Source organism: Sus scrofa, chromosome 2 (assembly GCF_054392235.1).
Source record: "Sus scrofa isolate SSC_HxYL_T2T_F1_AM1 chromosome 2, Sscrofa_HxYL_maternal_Yorkshire_Landrace_v2.0, whole genome shotgun sequence".
NCBI classification, from domain to species: Eukaryota; Metazoa; Chordata; class Mammalia; order Artiodactyla; family Suidae; genus Sus; species Sus scrofa.
The window spans coordinates 18,823,254-18,846,661 of NC_139384.1; the positions used below are offsets into that span (position 1 = coordinate 18,823,254).

Sequence of the window (23,408 nt, forward strand, 5' to 3'; positions counted from 1 at the left end):
GCTTATGTCTCATCACTCCAGCCTTTTCTCATCTTGCTCTTCTCTGTCTTCACATCGCCTTCGCCTCTGTGCATGTCAGATTTCCCTCTGTCTCCCTCTTATAGGGCTACATGTGATTGCATTCAGGGCTCACTCAGATAATCCAGGATGATCTCCCCATCTCTAAACTCTTAATTTAATCACATCTGGGAAGACCTCTTTTCCAAATAAAGCAGCATTTAATAGGTTTCAGGGATTACAACCCAGTATCTTTGGGGGTCATTAACCACCTCCCAGCAATGTGTATTTCCCTCCTAGTATATTTTTACTCAACACAACAAAAGGAATCAGACTTCATATACTATCTTCCACACTTCTTTTTCTTTTTTTTTTAACTTTTATTTGTGGTTATTTTGTGGAATTTATCCCTGGGCCATAAGTTTTTGTGTCTTCAGTTTCTTCTGGGATGTCTTTTTCTTCTGTGTAACCTCCTCTTCTGGTTTAGGAACAGTCTGCTGTTTTCAGTAAAGGTCACCTCAGTGTGGCAGTAAGGGTTGATTTGACCATACGCTCACTAAGTCTTGGCTGCATCTTGGAGGCTTTGTTTACCTGGATGTGCTCAATAACCAGAGAATCTGCATCTAAGGCTTAAGTTCAGTGTTAATCTCTGCATTTTTGAGTATGTGTGATAAAAATGCAGCACTCTATTTGGGCTTCCGGCCCTGTGTCCAGCCCCACTATTTGGTCTGGGCACACATACCAACTTCACTGTAACGACGAATGGCACTCATTGCTTCAGATACTTGGTGGCATTTTGAATATGCATATCCTTAATGCCCTGGGCAGTTTTCATGAGTGCTCTTAAAGTGAACATGATGGTTTGAACCGCTTGATTTGCATGGTTTTGTGGGGTTTTCTGGGTCAAGTGAATAGAGAGCCATTTTTAAGCTCACTTCAGGCTGCTTACAGGAAAAGCCAAATTTCTTTTCAAAACTTAATGGTGGATTTCTTCCACTCAGTGTTTAAATATTTTCTTTAGTCCCTATTCCCACCCCACCCCCCCTTTACTACCTACAGAGCATTTTGAATGGAAGAATGTCTCACTTTTTGGTTTTTGGTTTTTGGTGGGTTTTTTTGGGTTTTTTTTTTGTTGCATTTTAGGCCCGTACCAAGGGCATACGAAGTTCCCAGGCTAGGGGTCACCTTGCACCACAATCACAGCAAAGCCAGATCCAAGCCATGTCTGCAACCCATGCCACAGCTTGGCAACACCAGATCTCTAACCTAGTGAGCGAGGCCAGGGATCAAACCCACATCTTAATGAATATCAGTTGGGTTCGTTACCACTGAGCCACAACAGGAATTCTCATGTCTCACTTTTTTTTTTAATTGTAGTGTGTTTTTTTTTTTTTAATTACATAACATAAAAATTACCACCTTAAATATTTTAAATTAAGTACATTCACATTACTGTGAAACACATCTCTAAAACTTTTTCATCTTGGAAATCTGAAACTCTGTATCCTTTAAACAACTCTTGTTTTTCCTCCTTCCCCAGCCCTTGATAACTACCATTTTACTTTCTGTTGCTATGAATTTTACTAGTTTAGATACTTATATAAGTGGAATCAGACAGTATTTATCTTTTTGTTAGTGGCTTACTTCATTTACCATGATATCTTCAAAGTTCATTCTTATTGTGTCATGTGACAGGATTTCTTTTTAAGGCTAATATTCCATTGTATCTTTTTAGCACATTTTGTTTTTCCCATTCATTCCTAAGTGGACCATTTGGGTTTCCTCTACTTCTTGGCTGTTTTAAATAGTGCTGCTTTGAACATGGGTGTGCAATTCTGAGACCCAGCTTTCAATCCTTTTGGATATATACACAGATACACATACATATTCTCAGAAGTGGAATTGCTGGATCATATGGTAATATGGTATATTCTATTTATACTTTTTTTTTTCTTTTTTTTTTTTTTTGCTATTTCTTGGACTGCTTCCACGGCATATGGAGATTCCCAGGCTAGGGGTCTAATCGGAGCCGTAGCCACCAGTCTACGCCAGAGCCACAGCAACGTGGGATCCGAGCCGCATCTGCAACCTACACCACAGCTCACGGCAACGCTGGATCGTTAACCCACTGAGCAAGGGCAGGGACCGAACCCGCAACCTCGTGGTTCCTAGTCGGATTCGTTAACCACTGCACCACGACAGGAACTCCTATTTATACTTTTTTGAGTAGCCTCCATACAGTTCCACCATTTTACAGTCCCGTTAACAGTGTACAAATGTTCGGATTTTCTCTCCATTTTTAGTATTTGTTATTTTCTGTTTAAAAATTTTTTTGTTAGTTTTTTAATAGCAACCATTCTGATGGATGTGAGGTGATAGCTCATTGTGGTTTTGACTTGTATTTCTCTGATAATTAGTGGTGTTGATCATCTTTTCATATGTTTGTTGGCCATGTATATCAGCTTTGTAGAAACATCTATCAAGTCCTTTGCCCATTTTTAACTGGGTTTTTTTGGGGCTTTTTTTGTGGGGGTTCTTTTTTTTTTCTTTTTCATCTGTACTCGCGGGATACAGAAGTTCCCAAGCTGAGGATCAAATTTGAGCTGCAGCTGTCACCCGTGGTCACAGTTGCAGCAATGCCAGATCCTCAACCCACTGCACCCCAATGGAAACTCCCTTTGTGGAGGTTCTTGATATTTTCTGGTTATTTACCCCTTATCAGATAAATGATTACAAATATTTTCTTCCATTCTGTAGGTTATCTTTTTACTCTATTGTGTCCATTGATACACAAAAGTCTTTAAGTTTGATATAGTCCTAATTGTCATTTTTGCTTTTGTTGCCTATGCCTTTCACGTTGTATTTAAGAAATTATTGTCTGGGAGTTCCTGTTGGCACAGCAGAAACGAACCCAACTAGTATCCATGAGAACGCAGGTTTGATCCTTGGTCTGGCTCAGTGGGTTACGGATCTGTTGTTGCCATGAGCTGTGGCATAGGTCACAGATATGGCTCGGATCTGGCATTGCTGTGGCTGTGGCGTAGGCTGCCAGCTGTAGCTCTGATTTGACTCCTAGCTTGGGAACTGCCATATGCTGTGAATGCACCCCTAAAGAGAGAAAAAGAAATCATCATCCATTCCAGTGTCGTGAAGCTTTTCCCTCTCTGTGTTCCCCTAGGAGTTTTCTAATTTTAGGTTTTTAATCATTTCAAATTAATTTTTGTGTATGATGTAAGATAAGGGTTCAGCTTCACGCTTTTGTATGTGGCTTTACTCTTTTGTATGTGGCTATCCAGTTTTCACTCTTTTGTATGTGGCTATCCAGTTTTGTATGTAGCTATCCAGTGAAGTTCAACTTCACTCTTTTGTTTTTTGTTGTTGTTGTTGTTTTTTAAATTACTCAATGAAATTATTACATTTGTAGTTGTACAATGATCATCACAGTCCAATTTTATAGGATTTCCATCTCACAACCCCAGCACATCCCCCCTCCCCCCAAACTGTCTCCTCCAGAGACCATAAGTTTTTTGGTATATGAGTCAGTATCTGTTCTGCAAAGAAGTTCAGTCTGTCCTTTTTTCAGATTCCACATGTCAGTGAAAGCATTTGATACGGGTGTCTCATTGTATGGCTGACTTCACTTAGCATGATAATTTCTAGGTCCATCCATGTTGCTAAAAACGCCAGTATTTCATTCCTTTTAATGGCTGAGTAATATTCCATTGTGTATATATACCACATCTTACTGATCCACTCCTCTGTCTATGGACATATAGGTTGTTTCCGTCTTGGCTGTTGCAGATAGTGCTGCAATGAACATTGAAGTACATGCGTCTTTGCGAGTCATGGTTTTCTCTGGATAGATGCCCAGGAGTGGTATTGCTGGGTCAAATGGTAGTTCTATTTTTAGTTTTCTGAGGAATCTCCATACTGTTTTTCCACAGTGGTTGCACCAATTTACAGTTCCACCAACAGTGTAACAGGGTTCCTTTTTCTCCACACCCTCTCCAGTACTTATTGTTTGTAGACTTTTTGATGATGGCCATTCTGGCTGGTGTAAGGTGGTACCTCATAGTGGTTGTGATTTGCATTTCTCTAATGATGAGTGATGCTGAACATCTTTTCATGTGTTTTTTTGGCCATCTGTATGTCTTTGGAGAATTGTCTGTTTAGATCTTCTGCCCATTTTTTGATGGGATTGTTTGTTTTTTTGGTATGGAGCTGCAGAAGGTGTTTATAAATTTTGGAGATTAATCCCTTGTCAGTTGATTCATTTGCAAAGATTTTCTCCCATTCTGTGGGTTGTCTTTTCATTTTGTTTAGGGTTTCCTTTGCTGTGCAGAAATTTTTCAGTTTAATTAAGTCCCATTTTTTTATTTTTGTCTTTACTGTCATTACTCTAAGAGGTGGATCTGAGAAGATGTTGCTGTTGTTTGTGTCAGAGTATTTGGCCTATGTTTTCCTCTAAGAGTTTTATAGTGTCTGGTCTTACATCTAGGTCTTTAATCCATCTTGAGTTTATTTGTGTGTATGGGAGTGTTCTAATGTCATTCTTTTTAAATGTGACTGTCCAGTTTTCCCAGCACCACTTATTGAACAGGCTGTCTTTTCTCCATTGTTGTAGTCTTGCCTCTTTTGTCACAGATTAGTTGGCTGTAGGTATGTGGGTTTAATTCTGGGCTTTCTATCCTGTTCCACTGATCTGTATTTCTGTCTTTGTGCCAGTACCATACAATGACTGTTGCTTTGTAGTATAGTCTGAAGTCTGGGAGCCTGATTCCTCCAGCTCCATTTTTCTCTTTGAGGATATCTTTGGCTATTCTGGGTCTTTTGTGCTTCCAAACAAACTTGAGAATATTTTGTTCAAGTTCTGTGGAAAATGTCCTTGGTAATTTGATAGGGATTGCATTGACTCTGTAGATTCAATTCAATTCAATTCAGTGGGTAGTATAGTCATTTTGATAATATTAACTCTTCCAATCCAAGAGCATAGTATGTCTTTCCGTCTGTTTGTGTCATCTTTGATTTTTTCATCGGTGTCTTATAGTTTTCAAAGTACAGGTCTTTTGTTTCTTTAGGTAGGTTTACTCCTAGGTATTTTATTCTTTTGGATGCAATGGTAAACGGGATTGCTTCCCTAATTTCTCTTTCTGATCTTTCATTGTTTGTGTATAGAAATGCTGTTGATTTCTGTGTATTAATTTTAAATCCTGTGACTTTGCCAAATTCATGGATGAGCTCTAACAGTTTTCTGGTAGAGTCTTTAGGATTCTCTAGGCATAGTATCATGTCATCTGCAAATAGTGATAGTTTTACTTCTTCCTCTCCAATTTGGATTCCTTTTATTTCTTTTACTTCTCTGATTGCTCTGGCTAGGACTTCCAAAACTATGTTGGAGAGTAGTGGCGAGAGCAGACATCCTTTTCTTGTTCCTGATCTCAGCGGGAATTCTTTCAGCTTTTCACCACTGAGAATGATGTTCGCTGTGGGTTTGTCATATATGGCCTTTATTATGTTGAGGTAGGTTCCCTCTATGCCCACTTTCTGAAGGGTTTTTCTCAGAAATGGGTGTTGAATTTTGTCAAAGGCTTTTTCTGCATCTTTTGAGAGGATCATATGGTTTTTATTCTTCAGTTTGTTAATGTGGTGTATCACACTGATTGAGTTGCGGATATTGCAACTTCCCTCTTTTGTATGTGGCTATCCACTATTTGCTGAAGACGCCATCCTTTCCCCACTGAATGGTCTCGGCACCCTTGTCAAAGATCATTTTACTCTAAATGCAAGGATTTATTTCTGGATTCCCTAGTCTATTCCATTGGCCTGTTTTTCTTCATGCTATTAACACACCACTTTGATCACTGTGGCTTTGTAATGTGTTGAAATCAGGAAGTGAGACTCCTCCAACCTTTTTCTTTTTCAAAAAATGTTTCAACTATTCAGGGTCCTTTGAGATGCCATATGAATTTTAGGATTAATTTTTCTATTTCTGCAAAAAATGCGGTTGGGATGTTGATGGAGATTGTGTTGAATGTGCACATTATTTTCAGAAATATAGAATCTTTTTAAAAAATTTTTATTAGTAGTGTTTATTTGGTTCTTAGAGATGCTAAGAGTTTCGAAAATTGTCTTCTTTGGAACATGGCACCAGTTGGGTGCCTTTGCCTTCCTGCCCTGCGTGCCCTAGGGGTACCTTGAATAATGATGAGGATGCTGGGAGAGGGGTGCAGAGAGAACCCCTGAAGGAAATGCCCTGGGAGAGAGGTTCTGAGCCAGGGGTCAGGATCAGGGTGATGGGGGCTGGGTCCAATGGAGGAGGAGCTGGGGGGCCAGGATGCCTGGGTCTTGGGGAGCATGTGGGCAGGGGCCAGTCTGTCACACTGCCTATGATCTGCCCCACATGGTTTCCTGGATCCTGGCTTGGTACTTGCATAGGTTGGTGTAGATACCAGGATAACCCGGCTGGGCACAGCACTCCATACTCCTGGACAAGAGACCCTGGAGCTGTTCTCTGTACACCACAGGTCCCCCGGACTCACCCTGACAGGAGTCCTTCTCACCTTGGGTGACCCCTGCACAGACCATGCCAGGGGTCATGGCTCCCCAGTATGCCCACCGACACTCCTGGTCTGAGGAGATGCTGATATTCACACACTGCAGGGAGTTGGGGTACCTGGCGATGGGACTGGATATGGTGCCAAGCCAGACACACGGCAGGGAGTCCCAGGGCTGGCACAGGAGCTGGCCATGGCAATGGGCCTCACTGAGCATCCCACTCTCAGGGTGGGCGCAATGAGCAGCAGTGATGAAGAAATATGGAATCTTAAGAATACTAAACCTTTGAATCCATGGACTACCTTTTTATTTATTTGTGTCTTTTTTAATTTCTTTCAGCATTCTTTTATAGTTTTCAGTGTTTAAGTCTTTCATCTCCTTGGTTAGGTTTACTCTCAAATATTTTATTTTTTTTTTTGATGCTATTGTATGTGGAGTTACTGTCTTAATTTCCTTTTCAGATTGTTCATTTGTAGTGTAGAGAAATGCTACTGATTTTTGTGTGTTGGGTTTGTGTTTCTGCAACTTTGCTGAATTCATTTATTCTCATGGTTTTCTTTTTTGTGGAATCTCTAGGACTTTTATGTCATAAGTGAACAGAGATGATTTTACTTCTTTTTTTCCAATTTAGATATATTTTATTTCTTTTTCTTGTCTAATTTCTCTGGCGAAGACTTCCAGTTCTATATTGAATAGGATTGGCCAGCACAGGCATCCTCCTTGCCTTGTTTCTACTCTTAGAGGAAAAACTTTCAGTCTTTTACCATCGAATATGTTGATAGCTGTGGGCTTTTCCTAAATGACCTTGATTATTTTGAGGTGATTTCCTTCCATTTCTAGCTTAAGTGAGTTTTTTTGTTTTTATTTTTTGTTTTTGTTTTTTCCACAGCTGCTCCCTGCAGGAGCTCCCTGGCCAGGGGTCAGATCTGATCTGCAGTTGTAATCTAGGCTGCAGCTATGGCTTTAACCCACTGTGCCAGGCCAGAAATCAAACCTGCATCCCAGCACTCCAGAGATGCTGCCAATCCCATTGTGCTACAGCAGGAATTCTCTAAATTGACTGTTTGTGTGTGTTGTTTTTTTTGTTGTTGTTTTGTTTTTATCATTGAAGGTGTTAAATCTTGTCAAATGCTGTTTACTGCATCAATTGAGATGGTCATGTGGTTTTTGTCCTTCATTCTTTTAATGAAGATTTTGGTATATTGAACCATCCTTGTATTCCAAGAATAAATCCCACTTGGTTGTGGTTTATAATCCTTTTACTATGCCTTTGGATTTGGTTTGCTTATATTTTGTTGAGAATTTTTGCGTCATTATTTATCAGTGATATTGGTCTGTAGTTTTCTTGTAGTGTCTTTGTCTGGCTTTGGTATCAGGGTTATTCTAGCCTTGTACAGTGAGCTTGGAAGTGTTCCTTCCTCTTCAGTTTTTTGGAAGAGTTTCAGGAGGATTTGGTCTTAATTCTTTAAATGTTTCGAAGAATTCCCCAGTGAAGCTACTTGTCCTGGGCTTTTAATGTATTACTTCAAATCCCATTCCAATGATGATGGATAGTAGAAAGTTGAGCTGAGTTTGGTGCCCTGAGTATAGGCCATAGGAAGGCCTGCTCTGAATGTGATTCTGATACATGGTGCCACAAATTGTACTAGATGTGACTAAATAGCTCAGAAAACTCACCTTCTCAGTGCTCTGTGTATAGAGAAGGAAATACATTTCATATTTCTGACTTTCTGAATCAGTGTTTTTACTTTTTACCACATTTCTTTCTTTGCCAGTCATAAGAGGCTGATAATTAAATTTTTGCTTTTTGAGTGGTTTGTGTGAATCCTTACCTTTTTGATCAGGGGACGAAATATATTTTATGGGTTAGAATGCCTGAAAAAGGAAAATAATGACATAATAATCCACATATATGTAAACTATGGTTTTGGATTATCACTACATCTGTGGTACTAGCCTAAAGCAAGCTACATTCCTTTGTTGAAATTTAACCAAGGGCCAAAGAGAATGGGACTATTAGATTTTTACTTGTGAAGCAGAAGCACTTTGCAAATGTCTAATGTTAGCTGCAGATATCCTAGGACTGAAAGATTTGGAATTGCAAGCATGCTATTTATTATATATAAATAGTTGTTGTGGAATACTGTTCCATAAAATTTTAGAGGTGGGAGAGTTGTTAACACAAACTCCTTGTTTTATGCATGAGAATACTAACGTCCCCAAAGATCAAATGACTTTCCTAAGGTTTCACAGCTAGTTAATGGTAGAGCAGAGACTTGGGGATTTACATTTTCTTCTTTCCAGCCCAGTGCTTCCGCTTAGACTAAAAAAAAAAAAAAAAAAACAAAAACAAACAAAAGCCTTTCAACATTTCTACCTGAACACTACAGTATGTAACTTACTTTTAAATTATAACATCTTAGGAGTTCCCATAGTGGCACAGCAGAAACAAATATGGCCAGGAACCATGAGGTTGCAGGTTTGATCCTGCCTCGCTCAGTGGGTTAAGGATCCGGCGTTGCCGTGAGCTGTGGTGTAGGTCACAGACATAGCTCAGATCCTGCATTGCTGTGGCTGTGGTGTAGGCCAGCAGCCGTATCTCTGATTGACCCCTAGCCTGGGAACCTCCATATGCGCAAGTGTGGCTCTAAAAAGCAAAAATAGATAAATAAAAATAAATAAATAAATTATAACATCATATTTGGTAAAGACAGCTTTTTTGCCCTTTCATTTTGAAACTCATGGAATATTTAATATATTTTTAATGTAATAAGTTATTTATATTATAAACCTTAAAAAAGAAACACCCATGTATGTTCCTGCCTCCCAGTTTAAGAAACAGGTCATTACCAATATCCTGTGCAAGCCTCCTTGACTGCATCCCAGATTGTATTCTCTGCCTTTTCTGCCATGCTCTTTTCAGTATATCCTCCTCATACTTTTCTTTTAAATTTAACCACAAATGATGTATCTCTCCACAGTATATGGATTGGGTTTATATAATCATACTGTATGTTTTTCACTAACTAGCTGTTTTTCTCAGAATGGTTTGTGAAATTCATTGATGCTTTTGCTAATAGCTGTCTTCATTTATTTTCACTGCTGTATGTTTTCTGTGAATATACCACAATTTATTTGTCTCCTATTAATGGTTTTGTTTTGTTTTGTTTTGCTTTTTAGGGCTGCACTCATGGCATATGGAAGTTCCCAGGCTAGGGATCAAATTGGAGCTACAGCTGCCAGCCTACGCCACAGCCAAAGCAACGCAGGATCCAAGCTACGTCCTCGACCTGCATCACAGCTCATGGCAGTGCCGAATCTTTATCTCCTGAGCAAGGCCAGGGATCGAACTTGCATCCTCATGGATGCTAGTCATATTCATTTCCTCTGAGCCATGACAGGAACTCCCAACATGACCAGATTTAACTATTATTTAACTATTAACTAAAGGGTAATTTTCATTGTATTTCCTTTTGAAAGTATTCAAAATAGCATGTAAGATTCATACCAAGTAATCAATGACTCTTTGTAAATAGACTACATTTCAAACTATGAATGAATTGCAGCAAAAACTGGCTTTAATTGATAGCTTAAAAAATACAGATCCATACTGAAAATTAGTACTAAGTAATAATTCAGTTACACTTTAACTCTTGTACTGTACATTGCTGGTGGAGGAGTACAAAAGGGCTCATACAGCCACTTTGGAAAATAGTTTGACAGTTATTTATAAAGTTAGTCATGCACTTACACTATTACCCAGCATTTCCACTCCTGAATATTTGCCCAAGAGAAATGAAAAGTTGTGTTCGTACAAAAATCTGTAGCAGTTTTTTTTAATGATTCCTAAAAACTGAAAACAACCCACATGTCCTTCAACTTGTAAATGGATGAACAAAATATGTTACGTCATATAGTGGCATATCACTCAACAGTAAAAGGGAGCAAACTACTGATATGTGCAAAAACATGGATAATCTCTGTTGTATTATACTAAGTGAAAAAAGCCAAACTCAAAAGACTGTACACGATATGATTCTTTTTATGTAACAGTTGTGGAAAAGCCAAAACTATAAGAACAGAACACTTATTAGCGGTTGCCTGGGGGAAAGGGGTTAACTACAAAGGGGCCCCAGGAAGTTTTGGGAGCGAGTAGAGATGTTCTTGACTGTAGTGTTGTAGCATGACTCTACATGAATGTAGTAAAAAGAATGAATTTGGAGTTCTTGTTGTGGCACAGCTGAAGCAAATCTGACTAGGAACCATGAGGTTGTGGGTTCTATCCCTGGCCTTGCTTAGTGGGTTAAGGATCTGGCGTTGCCGTGAGCTGTGGTATAGGTCGAAGATGCGGCTCAGATCTAGCATGGCTGTGGCTGTGGCATAGGCCGGCAGCTGTACCCTGATTTGACCCCTAGCCTGGGAACCTCCATGTACCATGGGTGTGGCCCTAAAAAGCAAAAAATAAAAAATTAAAATTAGAAAATAAATAAATAAATAAAAAGAATGAATTTTACTGTGTGTAAGTTACATTGTAGTAAACCTGACTTAAAATCTCTAAGATTGGGGAACCACTTCTCCCTTGGTTAGTGCTGCCTCTGACAGCTGGGAACACAGGGCCCTAGGAGCAGTCCACGGGAGAGGTCTATATATTTGCCTTTTTTTTTTTTTTTTTTTTTTTTTTAAGGCCTTTGCCTTGGCCCGTGGAAGTTCCTAGGCCAGGAATCAAACCCACATTGCAGGTGGCAACCTGCACCACAGCTGCAGCAATGTCAGATCGTTAATCCTCTGTGCTATAAGGGAACTTTCTACATTCGCCAGGGGTGCAATCCTAGCAGGAGCTGTGACCTAAACCACAGCTGCAGCAATACTGGATCCTTTAACACATTGTGCCAGGCCAGGGATGGAACTGTCACCACCACAACAGAGACAAGCTGGATCATTAGCCCACTGCCACTGTGGGAATGCCTTGCTTTTTAGTTTTAAAGGGAATGTGATAGATAAAGCAGATAATAACTATTTGGTTTTGGGTGGGTTTTTTTTGTCTTTTTGCCTTTTTAGGGCTGCACCCGTGGCATATGGAGGTTCCCAGGCTAGGGGTCAAATCAGAGCTGTAACCTACACCACAACCACAGCAACTTGAGATCTGAGCCTGGTCTGTGACCTAAACCACAGCTCATGGCAATGCTGGATCCTTAACCCACTGAGCAAGGCCAAGCACGGAACCTGCATCCTCATGGATGCTAGTCAGGTTTGTTAACCACTGAGCCATGATGGGAACTCCCAACAGTAACTATTTTTGAACATTGTGTATTTTATTTACTGTATTTACATTTAGCAGTTAATTCTAGGCACTTTACAAATATAAACGTAACGCATTTAGTCCTTCTAATAACCCAGTAACAAAAAATTCCCCATTTTGGAGTTCCCATTGCTGTGACTGTGGCATAGGCCAGCAGCTACAGCTCCAATTTGACCTCTAGCCTGGGAACCTTCATATGCGGTGAAAGACCAAAAAAAAAAAAAAAAAAAAATCTCCACTTTACAAATAGAAAAACAGAAGCACAGAGAGGTAGGAGTTTGTCCCAAACAAACAGCTGATAAATGGTACAATCAGGATTTGAACTAAGCACTCTAGCCCCAGAGTCCATGCTCCTTATCACTAGCTTGGCCTCTTTCCCCTCATTCAATATGATCTAATAAAGAATTCCAGTTTAATGCTTAATTTTTTTTCCTGCTTGCTCTTATGGTGTGTGCAGTAAATGTTTTTTTTTACCCATGCTTGATTTGTTGCAAAAAAAAACGTAACAGTGAAGAAAGATTTTTTTTAAGCCCAAGAAATGCCACCTTTCTAATACATAAAGTATGATTTTCTCATGTCCTCTTCCATATATAATATTTGCTAAATCATTTCCTAAGTAAATTCCCCTTGACTGTGTTAAGGCAACTACTTCCACCTGGTAATTTGTTGAATTGTGAAGGCTTTACACATCTAATTTAGTCTCTTCATAGTATAGTAAAGAAAAGGATACAGTAACCAAAATAAGATGGCTGAGTTTGGGATGTGGTATTTGGTAATATATCTAAGGAATATTTAGGAATAATTATATAAAATATCTTCGCATTTGGGACGAAAGATTCCAATCTCTGTAATAATAATCTTGAGTTCCCTGGTGGCTCAGCAGGTTAAGAATCTGGCATTGTGGAGTTCCTGTCGTGGCGCAGTGGTTGGTGAATCCGACTAGGGACCATGAGGTTGCGGGTTCGGTCCCTGTTCTTGCTCAGTGGGTTAACGATCTGGGGTTGCTGTGAGCTGTGGTGTGGGTTGCAGATGTGGCTCGGATCCCGCGTTGCTGTGGCTCTGGCGTAGGCTGGTGGCTGCAGCTCCGATTCGACCCCTAGCCTGGGAATCTCCATATGCCATGGCAGCAGCCCAAAGAAATGGCAAAAAGCCAAAAAAAAAAAAGAATCTGGCATTGTCACTGCTGTGGCTCTGGTTACAGCTGCAGCTTGGGTTCCATCTCTGGCCCGGGAACTTTCGCATGCTATGGGTGTGGCCAAAATCATCATCATCATCATTTGAGCTCTGATATCTGAGACTGAGCTGTACAATCAGTGAATTTTTTTTCTTTGTAAAATTTTAATTCACTAATAATTACAGCACCAGGTAGTATCCATTTGAGTGTGTGGGCATGTGTACGCATACTCACTGCACTAGGCTTATGGAAGTTATCTGGTCTCCTGTGTCAAATATGTGATACATATTTATTGAGTATTCTTTTAGTATCACTGGAAAAAAAAGATGAGTAAAATAGACTCCAACCTTTGCCCTTGAGGTGCTCCTAATCTAATGGGAAGGCTCATCTACAAGTCATTACTCTCAGAATGGTGTGGTATGCCTGATACAGATAGAATGAAAGAAGGTCTTCATTACCTAATTCAGAAATGCTATTCACATTAAAAATTTTTTCACTCACAGTTAAATGCACTTTAGAATCAGATTTTCTTGGCAGTTCAAAGCCAGACTATTCTATTCTGAATCAGTTTCACTTCATGGCTACATTAGCTTAGAATTTTCTAACACCTTCAGAATAAGGGTAATCTGGGTCTACTCTGTATTTGAGCAGTCTTCATGGCTGTCCTTTGGAATCTAACTTTCCACTTGAACCCCTGTTTGGCATGAAAGATGTTAGGGCACTTATAAATGGTTTTTAGCTTTACTAATTGATTCCCATACTGGTTTGGTAGTGGCTTAAGGTTTTAGTAAGGTATGTTTATTCATCAAGATTAGATGAAGGTAATACAGGCTTAATAAACACATAAATCTCTTCTTACAGTATAAAGGAGACACAAAATGCATAAAAACCTTATAAGATGACAGTTGAGGAAAAATTCCTCCCATGAAAAAAATTTAAAATTTATTAATAACCTACGGAGAGCTCAGAGACCATTAATTAATTCCCTGAGATGTTAATCCAGTTTCTACTACAATTTTCTCAAGAACTCTTTATATTACATTAGATGACTGCACATCACAATAGTATTTGCCCACAAGAATTATTTATCTACATAGTCTTGTAGGGAATTCTCGGCCAGTTTTTGAAAGATCACATTTTACTCACAAGAAGGAAAATGTTACTTTTCTCTATTGCCTCCTACTACCCACCTTCTGTCATTGTTTAGGATTCCTTGTGTTGTAGCGAAGAGAAGGAAGTCAGTGAAAGGATGAGGGGAAGCAGTGCGGGTTGTCAGAATTCTTTTCTAGGCCTTGCCTAAAACACTAACTGCTCAAGTTAATGGAATAAGACACTTACGTAATGGAGGCTATACATTTACCCTGATGGCTTTGACTATTTCCTGCAGCAATTTTTTTCACTCCTGAAGAACGAATTAGGACTGTGATAGTAGGAACAGGTCATCTCCTTTGTTTCGGGAACATTATCTGTGTTGCTACCAAAAAAGAGGTCCCCACCCAGTAGCAGTGGAGTCTTCCTAGTTGGTCCTTCACATACCTCTTGCCTTGGAAACCCTGTGGCCTGGAAGGAGTACCCAGGGTCTTGCAGACCTCTGAGCGGAGGCACGCTGCGGCTGCGGCTCCTTTAAGCCGTCAGTATGTGCCTGGCGGGGAGCCAAGGTGGGGCGGGCACTCTGACAGTGAGCTCTGGGCCCCGCCCCCGAGGAGGCGTTTCCCAGCGGCCCTCCGCACCAATGCCGCCCCCGCCCCCGCCCGCCCGCCCGGTATTCCTGCTGATTCGGCTCGGACCTTAGGGCTCCCGACCTCTCCCTGCCTGGGGAGCGTAAGTGTCAAACTGCGGATGAGGGTCAGGCATCCCGTGCCCAAGCCGGAAGTCCTGGAGGACTGTACGGGGGACTTTCCTGGCCTATCAGAGGCTAAGGTGGCGAAAGAGCGTAAACAATGCCGGCTGCAGTGAGCTAGAGCCTGGGGGCGTCTGCTCTACTTCTGGGTGGTGACAGCGGCTCTAGGGTGCTTGTTTGGATTTGCAGCGGTTGAGTGGTGCCCACCCCCTAGCTTTGCTCCAGCCTGGTTCCTACTTGGAGAGGATTGCTTTTACTCAGTATAACCCCACTGAGCTGGATGGGTGGAGCTGGATCTAGTTCCCTGGGCCTTGAGTCCTTAGCCTGGGATTTGGAGACCTGGGTAGCTTTGGGATGAGTAAGCATTAGATTTTTCAGCTACCTTGGTACAATTGAGCAGTAGCTCTCAAAGTTGACCTAATTCACAGCCAGGTTTAGTTTTTTGTCTCTCCAGAGGCCTGTTTTGGGATTCAGTCCCCCTTTTGGAGATGCTGACAGTGATCATCTATAGAGGAGAGTCCTGTTAACCTTTCCTGCTGATATGAATAGCACCACATGAAAGAGTCAGCTCTTTTCCCCTCTGAAGGAATTTGTGGGAGACCACCATCCCCGGACTCAGTTTGCATTTCCAGCCCCCTGATAATGCAGAATACTTCAACACTTGTCCTTGTTAGTAAGAATTACCTAGAGGCAGTGAGGTCTTTTAAATTAGAGGGACAAGCTATTTAAGAGATGAAATTTTTTTGTCTGTCTTGGCCAAGTAGTAAAATTTTTTAATTTTCTATGACCGTCACATAATTGTTATGCTTCTTTAATCCGGTTGTCTTTCTTAGACTTGGTTGAAGCAAAGATTTCTGAGCATGAATGTGTATTCTATTTTATCCATGTTTTATAATTATTTCCTTTTTTTTTTTTTTTTAGCGAATCTACCGTCATTCTTTATTGGTTGTTCAAAGGGATTGCTTTTTGAATGGGCAGAAATTTTCCTGAAACTTCCCTCAGACTCTGCTTCTGCATAGCATTTCTGTGCTTCTGCATAGCATTTCCTTAGCCAGAAGTGAGAGTCCAGGAATGGTAATCAGATCCAGATCTCTTGTGTTGTGATAATGAAGAGCTTTTGTAGGTCAAGAGCTTGGGAATTAGCCATAGAATAGTCTCCCTGCCATAGCTTCCTCCCTAGTAAAAAGCTAAACCAGTACATTTAGTAGCTCTATAGCTATTTTTGGGCGCCATGCCTGTGGCATGTGGAAGTCCCCAGGCAAGGGATTGAACCCATGCCACAGCAGTGACAATGCTGGATCCTTAACCACTAGGCCACCAGAAAACTTCATGTATAACTATTCTTATAAGATGTTAGGGTACAGAAATTTGAAGTAAAAGGACACTACACATGGATCCTTGGGTGATGGGGAAGAGTGGTGGATTGAGAGATGGGAGACATAGGCTTTAGGCACCGCTCTAGCATTACTGCTGCCTTAATCGCTTGTGCCTTTTAACTGGTTGATGAATAAGAAAATGCATGAATTGCTAGGGTCCATATGTTAATAATAGCATATAATGCACACTTAATAGGTGATTTGTTATTTAATTGAATACTAAACTGAAATTTATTCTAAACTTGAAATTTATTCTGAGTTGTGCCTTTATGTATGACCTTGGAAACATTTCTTAACCTCTGGTCTAAAAATAATTATACCTGAACCTTTTTCAGCAGTAGTGTGGACTATATGGTATTTGGGCTCTTTGGAAGACATTTTTAGATACATCAGTGATGTGACATTATAATGTTTCTCTAGGACACATTTATTTTACCTGGCTCTCCTTAGGCTACGCTGAATAATTTGAAATTTCTGAGTATTTGTAGTATGGGTTATATTGAATGAGTCATAGCAAGCATCATATACAGGTCAAATTAATTACATTAATGCTTCTCTTTGTTGGCAGTTTTTTGCACTCTTTTTTTTTTTTTCCCTCCTTTTTTAGGGCCACACCCACGGCATATGGAGGTTCTCAGGCTAGGGGTCTAATTGGAGCTGCACCTACTGGCCACAGCCATAGCCACAGCAATGTGGGATCTGAGCCTCCTTTACAACCTACACCACAGGTCATGGCAACACTGGATCCTTAACCCACTGAGCGAGGCCAGGGATCAAACCCACAACCTCATGGTTCCTAGTCGGATTTGTTTGCTGTGCCATGATGGGAACTCCAGTTTTTTGATGCTCTTAAAGCATCAAATGTTGCTATGTAGCCAAGACTTAATTTCCTATGTCTATGTTTATAAAATTCAGAACCTTCTATTTATCCCTGCTGCCATATTTCCAGCCACTTGAAGATCATGTTTCTCAAGTCTAAAACTAAACTCATCGTATTCTTAACCTGTCCTCCACTCCCTAAACCAAACCACCCAGAACATTCTGACATTTTTCTGTCATTGGCACCACTGTTCTCCAAGTCACCTAGACTGGAACCTCCTACCAGACTCTTCTTCTTACTCCCACATCCTTAGTTAAGACCTATTGATTCTGCTACTTTAATGTAGCTCCCTTCAGTCTTCTCTGCCCATCCTTTCCATTCTTAGTTCTGGCTCCTATTTATCCTTGTCCTGGAGTACTGCAACATTTCCTATCAGGATTCTGCTTTCTCTTCCAATTCATTCTACATAGATTTCTTTCTAAAGTAGATAAGGTCATGTCATTGCCCTGCTTCAGGTCATCAGCATCCTCTGTTGTTTAGCTTAATGTTCAAGATTATACATGGTCTGACTCTAGTCTGTCTTTCTGGCTTTAGATTCTGGTAAGCGCTGCCATTCAGTGTTTGCTAAACATGCTCAGAACTTTTCTACCTCCGAGACTTTGCCTTTCTTATTTTCGCAGCCTAGAATATCTCTTCTCCATTCCTCTTTTTGTTTTGTTTCATTTTGGAAAACTCTACCTACTATTTGTCACTGAGCTCAGATGCCATCCTTTCTATGAGAGTTATACTGACCGTCCTCACTCACTGGCAATTAATTCTATCTTTGAAGTCCTTTAACCCTTATCTGTCATTTGCCTAGGGCACTTTCCATATATAATACATTTGTATTATAGTTACTTGTTTAGGTGTCGCCTTTGTGGCTCAGTGGTTAACAAATCCGACTGGGAACCATGAGGTTGCAGGTCCAATCCCTGGGGATCTGGTGTTGTGGTGAGCTGTGGTGTAGATCGCAGACATGGCTCGCATCCCACATTGCTGTGTGGCTGTGGTGTAGGCTGGCGACTGCAGCTCCGATTGGACCCCTAGCCTGGGAACCTCCATATACCTCAGTGCGGCCCTTGAAAAGACAAAAAGACAGAAAAAAAAGTTACTTATTTAGATGTCTGCTTGTACTCCTGTGAACTCCTTTGAGCCATCATGCTCTACCCACAGGGAAATTCAGTGAATGAATTGGAATGGAGTTAATTCCTTATTATTAGATCCTATTATTAGAAAGGACTTTAACTTTTACAGCCAACCCATGCGCATGTAAAATGATTGGCAGCTTTAACAAATGACTCATCTCCTAAAGACTCCTAAGGACTTTTAGAGTTACCATTGTAGCTCAGCAGTAACGAACCCGACTGATATCCATGAGGATGCAGGTTCCATTCCTGGCCTCAGTCAGTAGGTCAAGGATCCGGAGTTGCCATGAGCTGTGATGTAGGTCACAGACGTGGCTCGGATCTGCTGTGGCTGTGGCATAGGCCAGCAGCTACAGCCCTGATTTGACCACTTGCCTGGGAGCTTCCAGATGCTGGGTGCGGCCCTAAAAAAAGATAAAAAACAAACCAAAAAAAGACTCTTAAGAACTTTTAAGTTGGTAACCTTTGTTAGTTTTTTTTTTGTTTTGTTTTGTTTTTTTTTGTTTTTTTTTTTTAAGCATAGTTTGGAATTCCCTGGTGGCCAAGTGGTTAAGAATCTGGTGTTGTCACTCTGCTGTGGGTCTACTTGGTCCGGGAACTTCCGCATGCCCTGGGCATGGCCAAAAATAAATAAATAAAAAGAATTACCCATAATCTTTGTTCATTATACAAATAACAAATGCAGGTAACCAATGAGAAAAAAAAAAATCACAATAAACACCACACTCTTAAAAAAGAGAAGAGTTTTGGGAGTTCCTGTCATGGCACAGTGGTTAATGAATCCGACTGAGGTTGCGGGTTTGATCCCTGCCCTTGCTCAGTGGGTTAACGATCTGGTGTTGCTATGAGCTGTGGTATAGGTCGCAGACTCGCCTCACATTCTGCGTTGCTGTGGCTCTGGTGTAGGCTGGCAGCTACAGCTCCGATTAGACCCCTAGCCTGGGAACCTCCAGATGCTGAGGGAGCAGCCCAAGAAATGGCAAAAAGACCACATAAATCAGCCTGAGAAATGGCAAAAAGACCAAAGAAAGAAAGAAAAGAAAAGAAAAGAATTTTAATGAGATCTGTAGCTTACATACCATTCACCCCATTTAAAGTGTACAATTCAGTTACTGTCACTATATTCAGAGATTTGTGCAACCATCACCACAGTCAATTTTAGAATGTTTTCATTACCCCCAAAGAAACCCTAGACTCCTTAACTATTACCCTTCTAATCTCTCCAAACACCCCAGTCATAGGCAACTACGTTTCTCTGTCTGTCAGTATAGATTTGCCTATTCTGGACATTTCGTAAAATGGGGTTGTAAAATCTTTGGTCCTTTGTGACTGACTTCTTTCACTTAACATAATGTTTTCAAGGTTCATCCATGTTGAAGCATGTATCAGTACTTCATTTCTTTTATGTGTGTGTATGGTAAGATAACCCAAATTATGATTAAAACTGTAGTCATTCCTCTCTTATGTAAAGACAGGTTAACAGTGTTTTGAAGCTGGGTAGTTAGGCTTGATTATTAGGCAGCTGCTGATTAGGGATGATTCCCTTTTACCAACTAACTGTATTTTATTTTAATTAATTAATTTTTTTGTCTTTTTAGTGCTGCCCCCTTGGCATATGGAAGTTCCTAGATAAGGGGTCGAAGTGGAGCTGTAGCTGCTGGACTATACCACAGCTACAGCAATGCCAGATCCGAGCCGTGTCTGCGACCTATAGCACAGCTCACAACAGTGCCAGATACATAACCCACGGAGTGAGGCCAGGGATTGAACCCGTGTCCTCATGGATACTGGTTGGATTTGTTACCCGCTGAGACACAATGAGAACTCCCCAACTTAACTATATTTTACATTTCTCTAAATTACCTAAGTCCTTTGGAGGCAAATATACTTGTCTTCACATAGTGAATTGTTAACATTTATTGAGCCCTTGCTAGATGACAAGTACTTAGTCTAAGAGCTTTATATGTACTGACTCATTTAATCCATACAATAGCCCTCTGAGTTATTACTGTTATTCCTACTTTACATACAAGCATGTCGAAGCAATATACATTTGGCTATGTAACTTACCCAAGGTCTTACCTCAAGTTAATGGTGGTTTTGAATATACAGAATTGTTTTTCTTTTTTTTCTTTTTAATTTGGATTTTCAGGCAGAAATAGAAGGTAATAAAATTTTCTCAAGTAGCAAAAATTCAAATTTGGGAGTTCCCGTCATGGCTCAGTGGTTAACGAATCTGACTAGGAACCATGAGGTTGCCGGTTCGATCCCTGGCCTTGCTCAGTGGGTTGAGGATCGGCATTGCCGTGAGCCATGGTGTAGCTTGCAGACGAGGCTTGGATCCTGAGTTGCTGTGGTTCTGGTGTAGGCCGATGGCTACAGCTCTGATTAGACCCCTAGCCTGGGAAACTCTATATGCCACAGGAGCGGCCCTAGAAAAGAAAAAAAGACCAAAAAAAAAATTCAAATTTGATAAGACTGTTACTGCATTTTTGATTATTGCGGATTTTTTCCTTTCCCTAGCAGACATTAATTGACCATTTTATATGTATCATGTGGCTAAGGACCTCATCTACCTGTCCTGTAGATGGTACGTGTCCTGGTTTCATCTCAAGTCTAAACTGGAGCTCCTCTCACAATGTACTCTCCCTCAGTGTTATCATCCATCCTCTTGGTTTTCATTACATTTCTTACTTGATAATTCCTAGATTTTTATTTTCGGACCAGATCTCTCTCTCTTGAGCACCAGGTTTGAATGACCAACTTCTGCCCACATCTGCATTTGGCTAGTGCATTTGCTCAAACGCAGCTGTCCAAAACTTCGTCTTCTTCCCTATCCTAAACCCCTTCTACGTTCATTCAATAAGGACAGTCTTTGACATCCCTTACATCTCTAAAATCCACCCCCTTTTTTCCACCTGCATTAGGTCTAGCCCATCATCATTCTTAACTCAGGTTACATACAGCCTTCTAACTGATTTCCCCCCATGGTTACTGCCTTCTAAGACATTCTTTACATTGCTTTTATATTATGCAGTCTTTGAAAAATGCAGGTTCGATAGCACATGAAATTTTCCTTCTTAACTTCAAAGTAAGTTCTTTCCTTAACTTTAAAGGAAAGTTCTTACTTTCCTTCCTTCAAAGTCTCCTTCTACCTTTGGAATAAGTCTAAATGCCTTAACATTGTTTATAGACCTTCTAGGGTCTGATCCAGACTACTTTCCATCCTTACTTTCTGTACCCCTTTACTTGTCTTATTGCATTTTATACTTTAGTCTTGCTGAACTTTTTTTATTTCCTCAAACAACTATAATAAAAGAAGTTAGAATAGATGCTATGACAGTTTTCTAAACATTCACCTCTATTTCTATTCTTATCTCTGAATGATAAGTTTGTGAGCCAGCACGTCTTTGGACCACACTTTGAGTAGCTTTGAACTATAGTATACCATATGGATGAATTTTACAAATGAAACATTGAATGAAAAAAAATTGTAGAAGACTACAACAGTATACCATTTTTCTAAGGTTCACAAACAAGCACAGTTAATTTTGTTTAGGAATGTGACTGACTGCAGCATAGAACTAAAAGAACTTCAGGAAAGTACTTTTGCAGGAAGAAGGATAGGATAGGAAAGAAGTAATATTGGTAGTATTTTAATTTTTAGGTTGGGTGGTAGGTCAACATGTCAATTTTTTTGTAATGCTTCATAACATATATATCGTGTACTTATATATATAAAAAATCAAATTCTAGGGGAATAAAGCAAAGGTTCGTGCTGTTCTTTCCATACACACAAAAAATCAAATTCTAAAGTTAATTTTACGAGTTCCCGTCGTGGCGCAGTGGTTAACGAATCCGACTAGGAACCATGAGGTTGCGGGTTCGGTCCCTGCCCTTGCTCAGTGGGTTAACGATCCGGCGTTGCCGTGAGCTGTGGTGTAGGTTGCAGACGCAGCTCGGATCCCGCGTTGCTGTGGCTCTGGCGTAGGCTGGTGGCTACAGCTCTGATTCGACCCCTAGCCTGGGAACCTCCATATGCCGCAGGAGCAGCCCAAAGAAATAGCAAAGACAATAAAATAAAGTTAATTTTAAAATTAAAATAATTTTGGGGAAAAATTGGTGAAGTCCTTTTTTCCTTAGTATATAGATCCTGGAAAAAGATAAAGACAAAGCAACACCCCAGTGTCACATGCATACACAAAACACTGTATCCATTATTTCAGCGGCTGGGAGGTTTTGGTATTAAACAAGTCTTTCCTTTGAATGAAAAGCAGCAAAATCATAAACACCAATTTTTAAAACTCAGGCTATGAAGTAGTAGAAGCCACTTCAGTAAATATAGCACAGTGGCTTCAATCTATTTATCAATCAATCTATCTATCTATGATTTTTTTTTTTTTTTTTGCTTTTTGCTTTCTGCTTTCTAGGGCTGTACCTGTGGCATATGGAAGTTCCCAGGCTAGGGGTCAAATCGGAGCTGCAGCTGCTGACCTACATCACAGCCACAGCAATGCAAGATCTGAGCTGAATCTGTGACCTACATCACAGCTCACAGAAACACCAGATCCTTAACCCACTAATCGAGGCCAGGGATTGAACCCAAATCCTCATGGATACTAGTCGGATTCGTAACCTTGCTGAGTCACAGCAGGAGCTCTGACATCTATATTTTATATGAGACAGGTTGAATAACCTTTTTCTAAATGCTTCTAAAAGTAACTAACAAGAAAAAAAAGTACTGCGGTGAATTCACAGAATACCAACAACTGAATATTATTGTTCACATTTTCTTGGTTGGAAAGTATTTTGAAAGCTTTCATTAACTGTTGCTGTTTGAAAAATAGATAGGAAATATTGCTTCTGCAGCTCAAACATATGTGAAGAAAGTAACATTAGAGGGTTTTAAGCCAGGTTAAAATGACTTGGGAACTTAAAAGAAATTTTTTATTAAGGTAAAATTCTCACAACATAAAATTAACCTTTTTTTTTTTTTTTTTTTTTTTGTCTTTTTTTAGGGCCACACCTGTGGCATCTGGAGGTTCCTAGGCTAGGGGTTGAATCAGAGCTGCAGCCACCAGCCTACGTCACAGCAGCAGCAACGGGGGATCCAAGCCATGTTTGCGACCTACACCAAAGCTCACGGCAATGCCAGATCTCTAA

At 40.4% G+C, this 23,408-nt stretch overlaps 1 protein-coding gene across 17 annotated transcripts in view; it reads left to right on the top strand.

Annotated features, from left to right (window-relative positions):
* CKAP5 (cytoskeleton associated protein 5) overlaps nucleotides 1–23,408 on the top strand; it is a 112,989-nt gene that overhangs the window by 9,934 nt on the left and 79,647 nt on the right. For 4 of the 17 annotated variants that reach the window (XM_021085231.2, XM_085011197.1, XM_085011199.1 and 1 more), the window contains exon 1: nucleotides 14,775–14,846. The exons of the other annotated variants lie outside the window; for them this stretch is intronic. The gene's annotated coding sequence lies outside the window, so the exon portion shown is untranslated. Of the gene's footprint in view, nucleotides 1–14,774; nucleotides 14,847–23,408 lie in introns of those variants that run through there. 17 annotated transcript variants of the gene reach the window in all.